Here is a 12550-nt window from a genome sequence, read left to right as displayed (position 1 = left end):
AAACTGACATTACTTCTCAATTATTTGGAGAGGTCCCTAACTGCAGATTTCCCCAGTGCAGTGTATCTCCTTGTTTCCTGACTGCTGGGACCAAGGATGTCAGTTGTGGATCCAGGTAATAGGAAGTTGTTGACAGTCTGTGTCTATCATTATGTTCTTATTTATTTATTTATTTTAAATTATTATTTTGTGTGTCTGTGTACCGTCAAATCAGATCTGACTGGTACAGGAGGAGACTGCCCCTCTTTCCCAGCAGAGCATCTGGTGGATTCGAACCATGCGCCTCTGGGATTGTAATTGCAGCTCCTTGCCACTAGGCCACCAGAGCTCCCCTTATCATTATGTTGACATTGAGATACAAGATGACCTAAGCCTGAGCCAGCCTCCTTGAAAAATATTCCCCAAACACAGCCCACTGTTCCTAATTCAAGTCTAACTCATAAAGCCTACAGGATGGAGAAGAATTGTCCCATAGGGTTACTGATGCTAGAAATCTTTAAGAAGGCGACTGGATGTTCTTCCTGCAGTGACTGGGGGATTTCAGCTGCCATCTCTGCAGTTAGGTGCTCAACACTTAAACCACTGAACCATACTGACGTGTCTGAAAAGCAGCAAATACCCTCATTTTAAAATTCCTCACACACTCTGAAACCCCTTTTTTGTTTTCCTTGTTAGTTTCTGTAACCTTTGTAAGTTTTGTACGACATACCAGTTTTATGTACAAGAACTATTTTTATTTCTAACGAATGTTCTTCATTGAAAATATAAAACTACAGTACTGTTATTGAACACAGCACACGACAGTAATTCTGCAGTTCTTTCATTCCAGTTTAGTGTCAGTGTTTCCAGTTTGTCATCAAGGCCACCAAGATAAGGACAGTAAAACAAGGCAATTAAAACGGCAGGAAAGAAATCAGAAGAGAGTCTAAAACTTGGCTTTTGAACTTGAGCCTAAAGCAAATGGAGGAAATCTTAAAGGAAAAAGTTGGCTTTTGATTAAACATCAAAAGAGACTGAAGCTTAGGTTTTCATCTTAAAGAAACTAAATCAAGTTGAAGAAAGGAAGAATTAAAAGAGTTGGATTGAGTAGTTCAGTGACTGATTTTCGATCATAGTAAGGTATTATGAAGTGTGTTAAGCAGTTGGAAGTAGAAAATGAAATGGGAAGCATAATTTTACAAATCGAGTTATTAAAACTCTTCAGAAATGTCCCTGTTGTTGTTATGTGCCGTCGAGTCGTTTGTGACTCATAGCAACCCTATGTACAACAGCCCTAAACCCTGCTCTATCCTGCGCCAGTCTCATTGCCTCTGACACACCCATCCCGATTACCCCAGTCACTGAATCAGTCCACCTCAGAGAAGGTCTTCCCCTCCTGCGCTGTCCCTCCACCCTACCAAGCATGATGTCCCTCTCCAAGGACCTGTCTCTCCTTACAACATGTCCATAGTATGTCAGGCGAAGCCCCAGAGTCCGTGCCTCCAAGGAGCAGCCTGGTTTAACCCTCTCTAGGATGAATCTGTTTGTTTTCTTGGCAGTCTATGGTACATTCAATACTCTTCTCCAGCACCACAGCTCAAGGGTGTCAATTCTTCTATCCTCTCTAGTCATTGTCCAACTCTTTGATGCATAACAAGTGATTGCAAAAACCATGGCCTGTATCAGGCGCACCTTAGTCTCCAGAGAGACACCATTAATCTTGAGTACTTTAGAGAGGTCCCTAACAGCAGACTTTCCCATTGCAATACGTTTTTTTATTTCCTGGCTACTGGTGCCAAGAGTGTTGACCGTGGAGCCGAGCAAACTGGGTGCTAAATATTCATTCCCTCTGTTCTCTGGAATTGATGATTTCCTCCATCTTCCTGTTTTATCATTCCCAAATTCATCATAAAAACTCCATTTTCACAATATCCTGTTCTTTTCTAGCCTAGCTTATTATGCTCTTCCATCTTGGAATTCCATTGTTAGGAATTCCAAGGCACTTTCTTGAATGCTATTCAGCATTCCCATAAATGTTTGCCAGTCATTTCTCTCATGAACTCCCATGAGTGGGAGGATCAGTCCAGGTTTTATAATTAGCTGTTGCTCTTCTCAGACTTTATCAAATAGGCAGCTACAGTCTTCTGCAGAAGAACTGGCTGTTGAGAAATACGTTCTCTGAAAAGAAGGGATTGGCCATCCAGATGCTGACTCTTCAGGACAAGTTACATTCTGACACTGAAAAGTAACAGTGAACTATTTTGTTTCTCGGTGTGGCTTATTCTAGGCATGTGTTACATTTGAGGATGTGAGTGTGGACTTCACAGAGGCAGAATGGAAGACCCTGAGCTCTGAGCAGAAGAGCCTGTACAAAGAAGTGATGCTGGAGATCTATAGGAATCTTCTGTCCTTGAGTGAGTATATGCTCATTTGATTTTTTCTGGCCCCTATTATGTGTCAGGGGAGCCCTGGTGGCCTAGGGGTAAGAAGCTGAGCTGCAGTCCTGAAGAAGGCATGCAGTTTGAATCCTCCAGATGCTACATAGGAGAAGGAAGGCAGTTTATTCCCATGTCATTTTCTGCCTCTGAAAACTCACTGGTGAGTCAGCTACTAGTCAGTTCTGATGGGACACAACAACAATGTTGTGAGTCTGAGGGGTCCTGGGGCCCAATGCTTATGCCCTTGATGGAGAACAAAAAAATAGGAGCTTTTTGATCTATCGGCTATTCCTTGGGAGAGAGCAGTTGCAGTCTGCCTCTGACGTTTACAGACTTGAAATTGCTCTAGGACAAATCTGCTCTATCATGTAGTGTTTCTAGGAGACACAGTCGGTTCTGGCAATTGTATTTCCGGTGTGCCGGAGTTTATAATAGTGCAGAACAGCTTGCACTAAATAGTAACGTGAACCCTGGTGGTTAGTGTAGACTCTAAATTTTCAACCTCTTTTATCCAAAAGAGCTGAGAGAGCCACCATGCACTGATGCGGAAACGTTCCTGACTGATTTTTTGGATTGTGATTCTTGGTTGTAATGCATAGATCTTGACCTCTGTTATACCTATTTCCTTTCTAGTAGACCACTTAACTTAGTTCGCTATGTGGTGTTTGCAATGACTTATCAAATGCACTAGGGAATTGAAGGTGCCGTTGGGGATGATGGATGGTGTCAAACTGACAAATGAGGATGTGGGGATCTCACACACCTCTATCTCATGGGAATCAGTTTTAGGCTGAACCTGCCCGTTATCCCTTTGAAGTTGGGTAAATTAAGATGCTACTATTATAGGCTTGGAAGGAGGAGTGGCATCCACTTCCATATTAGCTTGCCTCCGGAAACCCTATGAAACTGGAGAGAGGATGAAAGGCACCCAAGCGTCAAGGACTCTCCTTCATAGGGTCGCTATGAATTGCCTGAGGCTCGACAGCACTTAACAACAATAATATCAACATAGAGATCCACTGGCTCAGTGGACAGAAAGCAATGCTACCAAGCCAAAGGTGGGTGACTTTTAATCCGCGGCCCTTGGGCCTGTCTTTCATTGTTTTTGTTCAGACATTCCGGTAGGTCGTATAGCCCTGGTGTACAAGTTGCCGTACCGCGGTCACTTGTGGTTGCTGTGAGGCTGAACACTGTGACACTGATGTGTCAAATGCGTTAATGGTTGGCTACCCAATGTAGACAGAGAGTGGGGTGGAGCTCCCTGATTAAAACAAGCTTGGAAGGAGGAGTGGCATCCACTTCCATAATAGCTTGCCTCTGGAAACCCTATGAACCTGGAGAGAGGATGAAGGGAACCCAAGCGTTGAGGACTCTCCTTCATAGGGTCGCTATGAGTCACCTGCGACTAGACGGCACTTGACAACAACAACAACTATTGTAACATTTTCAGACTTAAACACTATCTCTTATAAGTGCTTGCCTGCCAAACTGAATATTTTTGGTCTCTCAATCCCCTTCTATAATTAGAAAAGTCACAAGAGATATTTTCACAGGGGTCATAAAACTGCAGTCTCTAAAGGTGATGGGTAGGCTATGTCAGTGTGTCTATGCTGTAGATACTTTTAGCAGGAGGAAGAGGTCAGCTTTTCTTTTTTATTATTATTATTTTTGTGTGCGTGTACCGTCAAATCAGATCTGACTGGTACAGGAGGAGATTGTCCCTCCTTCCCCGGCAGAGCATCTGGTGGATTCGAACCGTTCGCCTCTGGGATTGTAGTTGCAGCTCCTTGCCACTAGGCCACCAGAGCTCCCCTAGAGGTCAGCTTTTCTATATGCTGTTTGTGAGACAGAATCAGTGTCTGAGATTTGCTTGAAACATTCTTAATCTGGCAGAAATGCAGAAGAGATTCTGGGGTGCATCATCTGCGTTGCAACTCCCAGATTCTCTGCCATTGAGTTTTTCCATATTCATAGTTACTCTGTAGGGCAGTGGAACTTCTCCATTGAGACCGGAAGATTATAAATCTTAATAGATTCAGGTGGCCACATATTTCACCTAGTGCTAGACTGACGGATTCACACCACCAACCTTTTCATTAGAAGCCAAACATTTTTAAATTTAATTTTATTATTTTTTATTATTTTTTTGTGCAGGTACCGTCAAATCAGATCTGACTAGTACAGGAGGAGATTGTCCCTCCAGAAGCCAAACATTTTAGACGTTGTTCTCCCAGGACATCTCTGGGTTGCAGAAGAAAGTGTAGCTTGTAAAACTGAGCTGAAAACCAGTTATTGGTGTGAAACAACTTGTACTGTGTACACTGTCCCAAATGTAGCAATAAGACTGTTTTACTTGCCATCACGCTGATAGTGACATGGGGACACCACAAGTTCAAAGTCAAACTGTTCTGTCCGTTAATGAACGCTGTGACTTATTGGAAGTAGAGCAATGGGTTTCTGTCATAAACCACCAACTTTTTGATTATTGGTCATCCAGTTACTTGTGCCACTCAAGGACTCCAGAGCTGAGGGGCTGTCTGTCATAAGACAAGAAAGACAACCCAGGCAGACCCAGTTCCACCTGCTCTAATGGAAACATTCTTTCTTCCACAGAAACAAGGCCAAAAGGCTACTCCTGCACTTCTTGCCTTCTGGCCGGCTGCTGTCAGCAATTCCTCAGCCAGCACGTGCTACAGATCTTCCCAGAATTCTGTGCAGAACATCATGTTCACCCAGAGGGCTTCAGCCTGGGACCGCAGAAGCAGCAAGAGGAGCAGGAGAATTGCGAGAGCTGCTGGAGTGAATGCATACGAGGGAAGAGAGAAACTTCAAGGGAATGTGCACTAGATGCCTGCTGCACTGTCATCCCACCCCAAGGACAGTCAGCAAACCCCAGAGAAGACACAGGAGTAGACCTGGGGCCTAACAAAGCCCAAAGTGTGAACTGTGTGGAAAGAAAGCAAAGGGTGAAGGAATTAGACACCTCAACATTTGGATCATTTAAGTGTATTAAGGAAGTCCCAGACTCTGGCCTGGAATTAAACTTTACCACAAACCAGAAGACCCTTTACCAGGACAGAGTATATCTTTGCCATGAGTATCAGCCAGACTTTGCCCAGGTGTCAGATCTCATTGCACACCAAAAGAGACCCTTGTGTGAGAAGCCTTATGTTTGTAAGGAGTGTGGTCTCAACTTTACCAGTAAGTCAAATCTCATCTGTCACCAGAGGACACACTCAGGTGCACAGCCTTATGTGTGCAAAGATTGTGGGCATCCTTTTACCCAGAAGTCACATCTTATCACACATCAGAGAACCCACTTAGGGGAGAAGCCTTACATTTGCAAGGACTGCGAGAAAAGCTTTACTTACAAGTCACATTTCATCAGACACCAGAGGACGCACTCTGGGGAGAAGCCTTATGTGTGCCAAGAGTGTGGGCATGTTTTTATCCAGAAGTCACATCTCATCAGTCATCAGAGGACACATTCAGGGGAGAAGCCTTATGATTGTAAAGAGTGCGGGCGAGGCTTTAGCCATAAGTCAACTCTCTTCAGACACCAGAGAATACATTCAGGGGAGAAGTCGTATGTTTGCAAGAAGTGTGGACAAAAGTTTTTCAGTAAGTCAAGTCTCATCTTTCACCAGAGGAAACACTCAGGAGAGAAGCCTTGCGTTTGTAAGAACTGTACACAATGTTTTTCCTGCAAGTCAAGTTCCATCACACATCAGAGGACCCACTCAGAGGAGAAGCCTTACGTTTGTAAGAATTGTGAGCTAAGCTTTACTTACAAGTCACATTTCATCAGACACCAGAGGACACACTCAGGAGAGAAGCCTTATGTGTGCAAAGAGTGTGGGCAAGCCTTCAGCCAGAAGTCTTCTCTCTCTAGACACCAGAGAATACATTCAGGGGAGAAGTCATATATTTGTAAGAAATGTGGGCAAAAGTTTTTCACCAAGTCAAAATTCATCTTTCACCAGAGAATACACTCGGAGGAGAAGCTTTACACTTGTAAGGACTGTAGACAGAGTTTTTCCTGCAAGTCAAAGCTCATCACACATCAGAGAACCTACTCAAGGGAGAAGCCTTACGTTTGCAAGGACTGTGAGAAAAGATTTACTTAGAAGTCACATTTCATCAGACACCAGAGGACGCACTCTCGGGAGAAGCCTTATGCGTGCAAAGAGTGTGGGCATGTTTTTACCCACAAGTCACATCTCATCAGTCCTCAGAGGACACACTTGGGAGAGAATGTGGGCAAACCTTTAGCCAAAAGTCATCTCTCTTTAGACACCAGAGAATACATTCAGGGGAGAAGTCATATGTTTGCAAGAAGTGTGGACAAAAGTTTTTCAGTAAGTCAAGTCTCATCTTTCACCAGAGGAAACACTCAGGAGAGAAGCCTTACGTTTGTAAGAATTGTGAGCTAAGCTTTACTTACAGTAAGAACTGTACACAAAGTTTTTCCTGCAAGTCAAATCTCATCACACTTCAGAGGACCCACTCAGAGGAGAAGCCTTACGTTTGTAAGAATTGTGAGCTAAGCTTTACTTACAAGTCATATTTCATCAGACACCAGAGGACGCACTCTGGGGAGAAGAAGCCTTATGTGTGCAAAGAGTGTGGGCATGTTTTTACCCACAAGTCATATCTCATCAGTCATCAGATGACACATTTGGGAGAGAATCCTTATGTCTGCAAGGGATGTGGGCCAACCTTTAGCCAAAAGTCATCTCGCGGCTGGTCCGAGTGCAGTGGCGGCCACAACTAATTGATCACAGCCAGTTACAAAAGTCATCTCGCTTCAGACACCAGAGAATACATTCAGAAGAGAAGACTTAGGTTTGTTTGCAAGGAGTGTGAGCAAAAGTTTATTACTAAGTCTGTGTATGACAACAGTCTGGAACAAGGGGTGCATTGCAGGGAGGACCTGGGAAGGGGGAAGAAAATGTGCAACAATGCAAAAAAAATTAAAGCATTTTATGGTGGTTGGGTTTTTAAAAAAAAGTTTGTCAGTAAGTCAAATCCCAACAGTCACTAGAGGATACACTCAGTGGAGAAGCCTTATGTTTGCAAAGAGTGTGGGTGGGAAGTTGTGTGTGTGTGTGTGTGTGTGTGTGTGTGTGTGTGTGTGTGTGTGTACACCATCAAATCAGATCTGACTGGTACAAGAGATTATCCCTCCTCCAGCAGAGAATCTGGTGGATTCGAACCATTCACCTCTGGGATTGCAGTGTAGCTTCTTGCCACTAGGCCATCAGAACTTGCTGGGAAAAATTTTTATAAGTAAGTCAAATCTCATTTGTCATCAGAGAAAAACACTCAGGGGAGAGGCCATCCGTTTGCATAATATCCAGAAATCAACTCCTGTCACACCCCAGAGAACACAGTCATTGGAAAAGCTTTATGTTTGCAAGGAATGTGGACAAACCTTGGTCTAGAGATTACCATTCATCAGACACTGTGAGGAGAAGCCTTAAGTTTGCAGAAAGTGTGTGCAAAGCTTCTCCTGCATGTTAAATCTCATCACTCATCAGAGGACAGCCTCTGGGAAGAAGCCTTCCGTTTACAAGGCATTTCATTTAGGCCTTACCCAGTAGTCAAATCTCATCAGACACCACAGCACACACCCTGGTTTAGAAACCTTTTCTGCCCGGCTTTACCCAGAAGAATTGTACGATTTCTTTATATAGTCTATATAAAGTCCTTCATTTCCTGCGTAATTTTCCAATGTTCTGTCCTATTCTGTGCATTGTCCTTTCACACTCTGCCTAGTGCTGATATAAAGACTAGCATGTAGGAGAGCTCTGGTGGCCTAGTGGCAAGAAGCTGCACTGCAATCCCAGAGGCGCACGGTTCAAATCCACCAGATGCTCTGCCGGGAAAGGAGGGACAATCTCCTCCTGTACCAGTCAGATCCGATTTGACGGTACGCGCTCACACAAAGAAAAAATAATTTAAAAAAATTAAAAAAGAAAAGAAGTGGATGTCACTTCTGCTTCCAACTTTGTTAAAAAAAAAAGACTAACATGTATTTTGTGTTTTGTCCTTATGCCCACTGCCTAGTCAGGGTCACAGATTTCATCCAGTTTTGTCTTCCAAGAGCTTTACAATGTTAACTCTGACATTTCAGGCTTGAAATTTATTTTTAACTGATGTTTGTATACGATGAGAAGCAGGGTATCAGCTTCCTTCAATCAACTACAACTACTGTGAAAAGCAGGACATTCCTGTCAACTCAGAAATGGAGTCATTTGATACGGAGGTCAAAAAGATCTTGTCTCTGAAATCTAAAGAGGCCCAGCAGGCACTATCCCTTCTTTTCCATCTTGAGATAGGCCCAGATGAAATAAATCACCCCTCTCTTTAGATGAACTGTCTTGACATGCAAAAGAATTTCACTGAGGTGCACGATGCCTGAATTTTTTTGTTTGCTGTTCCACTGTGCCCCTCCCCGTCAGCACCCCCAGCCTGCAAATAAGGAGATTTAGCAGCCTAGTGAGTAAGGAATTATGCTGCCAACCCAAAGCGAGGTAGTTGGAATCCATCAGCTTCTCCTCAGGACATAGATGGGCAATCCCTTGTGTGATTTACAGCCTCTGAGGATTAGTTATGAGCCCGTCTGACTCACAGGTGATGAGAGTGAGTGAATGGGCTTGCAAGTTTCTTAACTCATGTGTCCGCTGTCACTCCAACTTGAGTAGGTGAGTCAGCATAAGGTGATCAGTGTAACAGACCGCTGTGACATCTTGTGGAATGGAGAGGCAATCAAAGGTCCTGCCAACTAAATTAGGACTCAGTGCTGGCAAGTGGATACACTTCTGAGGCAGTAGGGTTGAACAAGTGGATTTTTGCCCTTCCAAGCTATCGTGCTTGGAAAGGTGGGAGAATGGCTGAGGAGAGGAAGGCCCTCAACCAGGTGGATTGACACAGCAACTGCAGCAGTGGTTCAGGTGCCTCAGAAATGGTGAGGTTTGTGGGGGGCCATGAATGGCCACATGGTCGCCATTACAAGATGGCGCTGATTTCCTGCTTCTCTTTGTTTGCCAGAATCACAAATAAGACTTTATTTGGGCACTGTGTTCTCATTGGTTGATGGCTTAATCTCACGTGGGGTTAATGGTCCAATGGAGGCATGACACATGAGACTGATGGGCGGTGATGGGCGGAGTACCGAGAAGGGGATAAAAGCCACACCCAGGAAGGGTCAGAGAGACTCCATCTTCCACCACCCTCTGTAACAAAACTCCTGAGTAAACTGCTGTGAGAAGGAATCGTTGGTGTGTTGTGTCCTTATTCCTGCTGGACAGGCAAGGCGCACAACAAGTGGTGGCCCGTACGGGGACCTCTCTCTGGAGAGGTGCTGCGGTTCCAGAACTCACAGCGGACAGGGCAGCCGGCTGGTAAGTGTCAGGTAAGAACTGACCTAATTTATAAAGTTCTCGGAAGGAGACTATAAGGACCTGTGAGAGCAGGCAATTTTCTAAAGTTCTCGGAAGGAGACTATAAGGACCTGTGAGATCAGGCAATTTTCTAAAGTTCTCGGAAGGAGACTATAAGGACCTGTGAGATCAGGCAATTTTCTAAAGTTCTCGGAAGGAGACTATAAAGACCTGTGAGAGCAGGCAATTTTCTAAAGTTCTCGGAAGGAGACTATAAAGACCTGTGAGAGCAGGCAGTTTTCAAAAGTTTGCGGTAAGCAGCTAGAAATAGAAAGTGAAAGTATGGGTAACTCCCCCACATGCCCAGTTAAAACGGCCTTGAAAAGTCTGTTAAAAGCTAAAGACTTGAAACTTAAAGATAGGATCATTGAAAATTTCCTTAAGGAGGTTGATAGAATTGCTCCGTGGTATGCAATGTCTGGACACCTCACAATCAACAGTTGGGATAAGCTCGGTAGAGATCTCGGCGCTGCATGGGAAGAGGGACAGCTCAAAGCAGGAGTTAGAGGGGTTTGGAAGCTGGTTCGTAGCTGTCTAGAAAATGAGCAGTGTGTAACTGCCTTAAGAAAATCAGAGGAGATCTTAGAACAGATGAAAGAAACGCGCTCAGAGGGATCGCAGCCGGGAGAGAAGCTGTACCCTAAATTGAAGGACGCCACTGATAGTGAAAGTCAGGATTCAGACAGTGACAGTCCTAGTGATGAAAATTTAAGTAGAGGAAAAAATTGATAAACTTTTGCTGAAGCTGGAGAGGGTGCATCTTCTGAAAAAAAGGGAAGCTGGGAAGACAAAAGCAGGAAGAAAAAGGGGAAAAGCTTCTGCTCCCTGCCCGAGAAATCAGCCCTACCCTGGAGCCTAAAGCTCCGCCCATTCCTCCACCTTATGGGCAGGAAACTCCTCCCTCAGGGACTTCTTTTTGCCCTGAGACATGGAGACAAGCTGCAGAAGCTTTTCCAGTTTTTGAGGACGCCAATCAGCAACGTTATCATGAACCTGTTGACTTTAAGCAACTAAAAACATTAGCTGAGTCAGTGAAGACCTATGGGGTAGGAGCCTCATTTACCCTTGCTTTACTAGAACGTCTTGCCCTGCATGCTCAAACGCCTGCTGACTGGCAGAGCACAGCTAAAGCCTGTTTAACTGTTGGTCAATATTTGGATTGAAAATCGCTTTATATTGATTATGCTTTGGCTCAAGCGCGGCAGAATGCAGCTCAAGGCCAGCCGGCGTGGACTTTCGACATGCTGGTTGGCCAAGGACAATGGGCTAATAATCAGATTGTCTACCCTTTACAAGTATATACTCAAATTAATGAGATAGCAATTAAGGCTTGGAAGAAAATTCCTAATAAGGGTGAAGTGACTGGGAATTTGTCTAAGATAATTCAAGGACCCACTGAGCCATTTTCTGACTTTGTAGGCAGGATGGTTGAGGCCGCAAGAAAAATTTTCAGCGACATGGATGCCGCTATGCCCTTAGTAGAGCAACTCATATATGAACAAAGTACAAAAGCATGTCAACAAGCTATCACCCCTTGGAAAAATGAAGGGCTGCAAGTGTAGTTGAAGGTTTGCAGGGAAATTGGTGGCCCCTTGACTGATTCAGGCCTTGCTGCTGCAGTTTTGCAGCTTTCACAAACTAAAGACTTCCACTGCCGCCACAGTTGATAAACTGGCGGGTGAAGTTGCTGACGCCCTTTCCTTACAGAATGAACTTAATAGAGTGGGAATGTTGAATCTAAATATGCAGACTGCTTTATTACAGGAACAGATAGATCTTTTGTGGATGCTACGATCAATATCTTGCAGCCCGACTTATCCTAATATCTGTGTTACTAACAGTCGTGTAAAGAATCTTCCAGCCTTCGAGAACTAAATCGGCATATAACCGAAGGATGAGATATAGAATTCCAGCGATTCATGCAGAACCTAACTCTTCAAATATTGCAAGTCAATGAGACCAGAGTGCCACCTATCACTGGAGATGAATTATTGAAATCTTTGATGACTATGTTTCAAACATAGAGTGGAGTTAAAGCTTTGACTATACTTTTTGTTCTTGCTTTTAGTCTAGGCATATGCTGTTTGTGCAAACTGTATAGACAGGAATCCAGGCGTGCTTTTGTAGTACGCCAACTTTGTGTAGAAAAAGAAGACTCAGTTAAGGAGATATGGCTTAGCATGTTATAATAAGAATAGTTATTAAGATAGTAATATGTTTGTATTAGTTAGATAAAAAAATAAGAGATAAGAAAATTGTATAATGGTCATAAAGATTAAAAATTACCATAGTGAAGATGCCTAATCTTATAGACTCAGCAAGTTACGCATCACCTGAAGGAACAGATGAGAATTGAAGTGTAGGCTAATCTCCTAATTGGGTACCCTATCTTTTTAGTGTCCGTCTCCGCCAAATGGCCCGCATTAGACATCAAGATCTTACTGTCATGACCCAAGCAATCCAAGCTTATGAGACGAGTGCATCCCTCCAAATATAGTTAGCAAATTTGAAGTGATAAGAAAATCAACCTTTCCCCTTATAAAGCACGCTAAAGAGGCAGCCAAAGACGAGTAAGTTCACTAATCATCTATGTGCAAACTAAGACAGGGGATTCACGCGTAAAAGGAAATCTTCCAATAACAAGTAAGCCATGTAATAAAGCAACCTAAGACAGGCGCTCTCTCTGCC

General features: G+C 43.8%; 1 pseudogene; it reads left to right on the top strand.

The window, feature by feature from the left end:
* Positions 1-12312, top strand: part of LOC102855041 — a 28763-nt pseudogene extending 16451 nt beyond the window's left edge.
* Positions 12313-12550: the final 238 nt, after the last annotated feature.

Source organism: Elephantulus edwardii, unplaced genomic scaffold, assembly GCF_000299155.1.
Source record: "Elephantulus edwardii isolate Elephantulus edwardi_28Jun2011 unplaced genomic scaffold, EleEdw1.0 scaffold00236, whole genome shotgun sequence".
In the NCBI taxonomy this organism is placed as follows: Eukaryota; Metazoa; Chordata; class Mammalia; order Macroscelidea; family Macroscelididae; genus Elephantulus; species Elephantulus edwardii.
The sequence above is the reverse complement of the archived record's forward strand: the minus strand, read 5'-3'. Positions and strand labels throughout refer to the sequence as shown.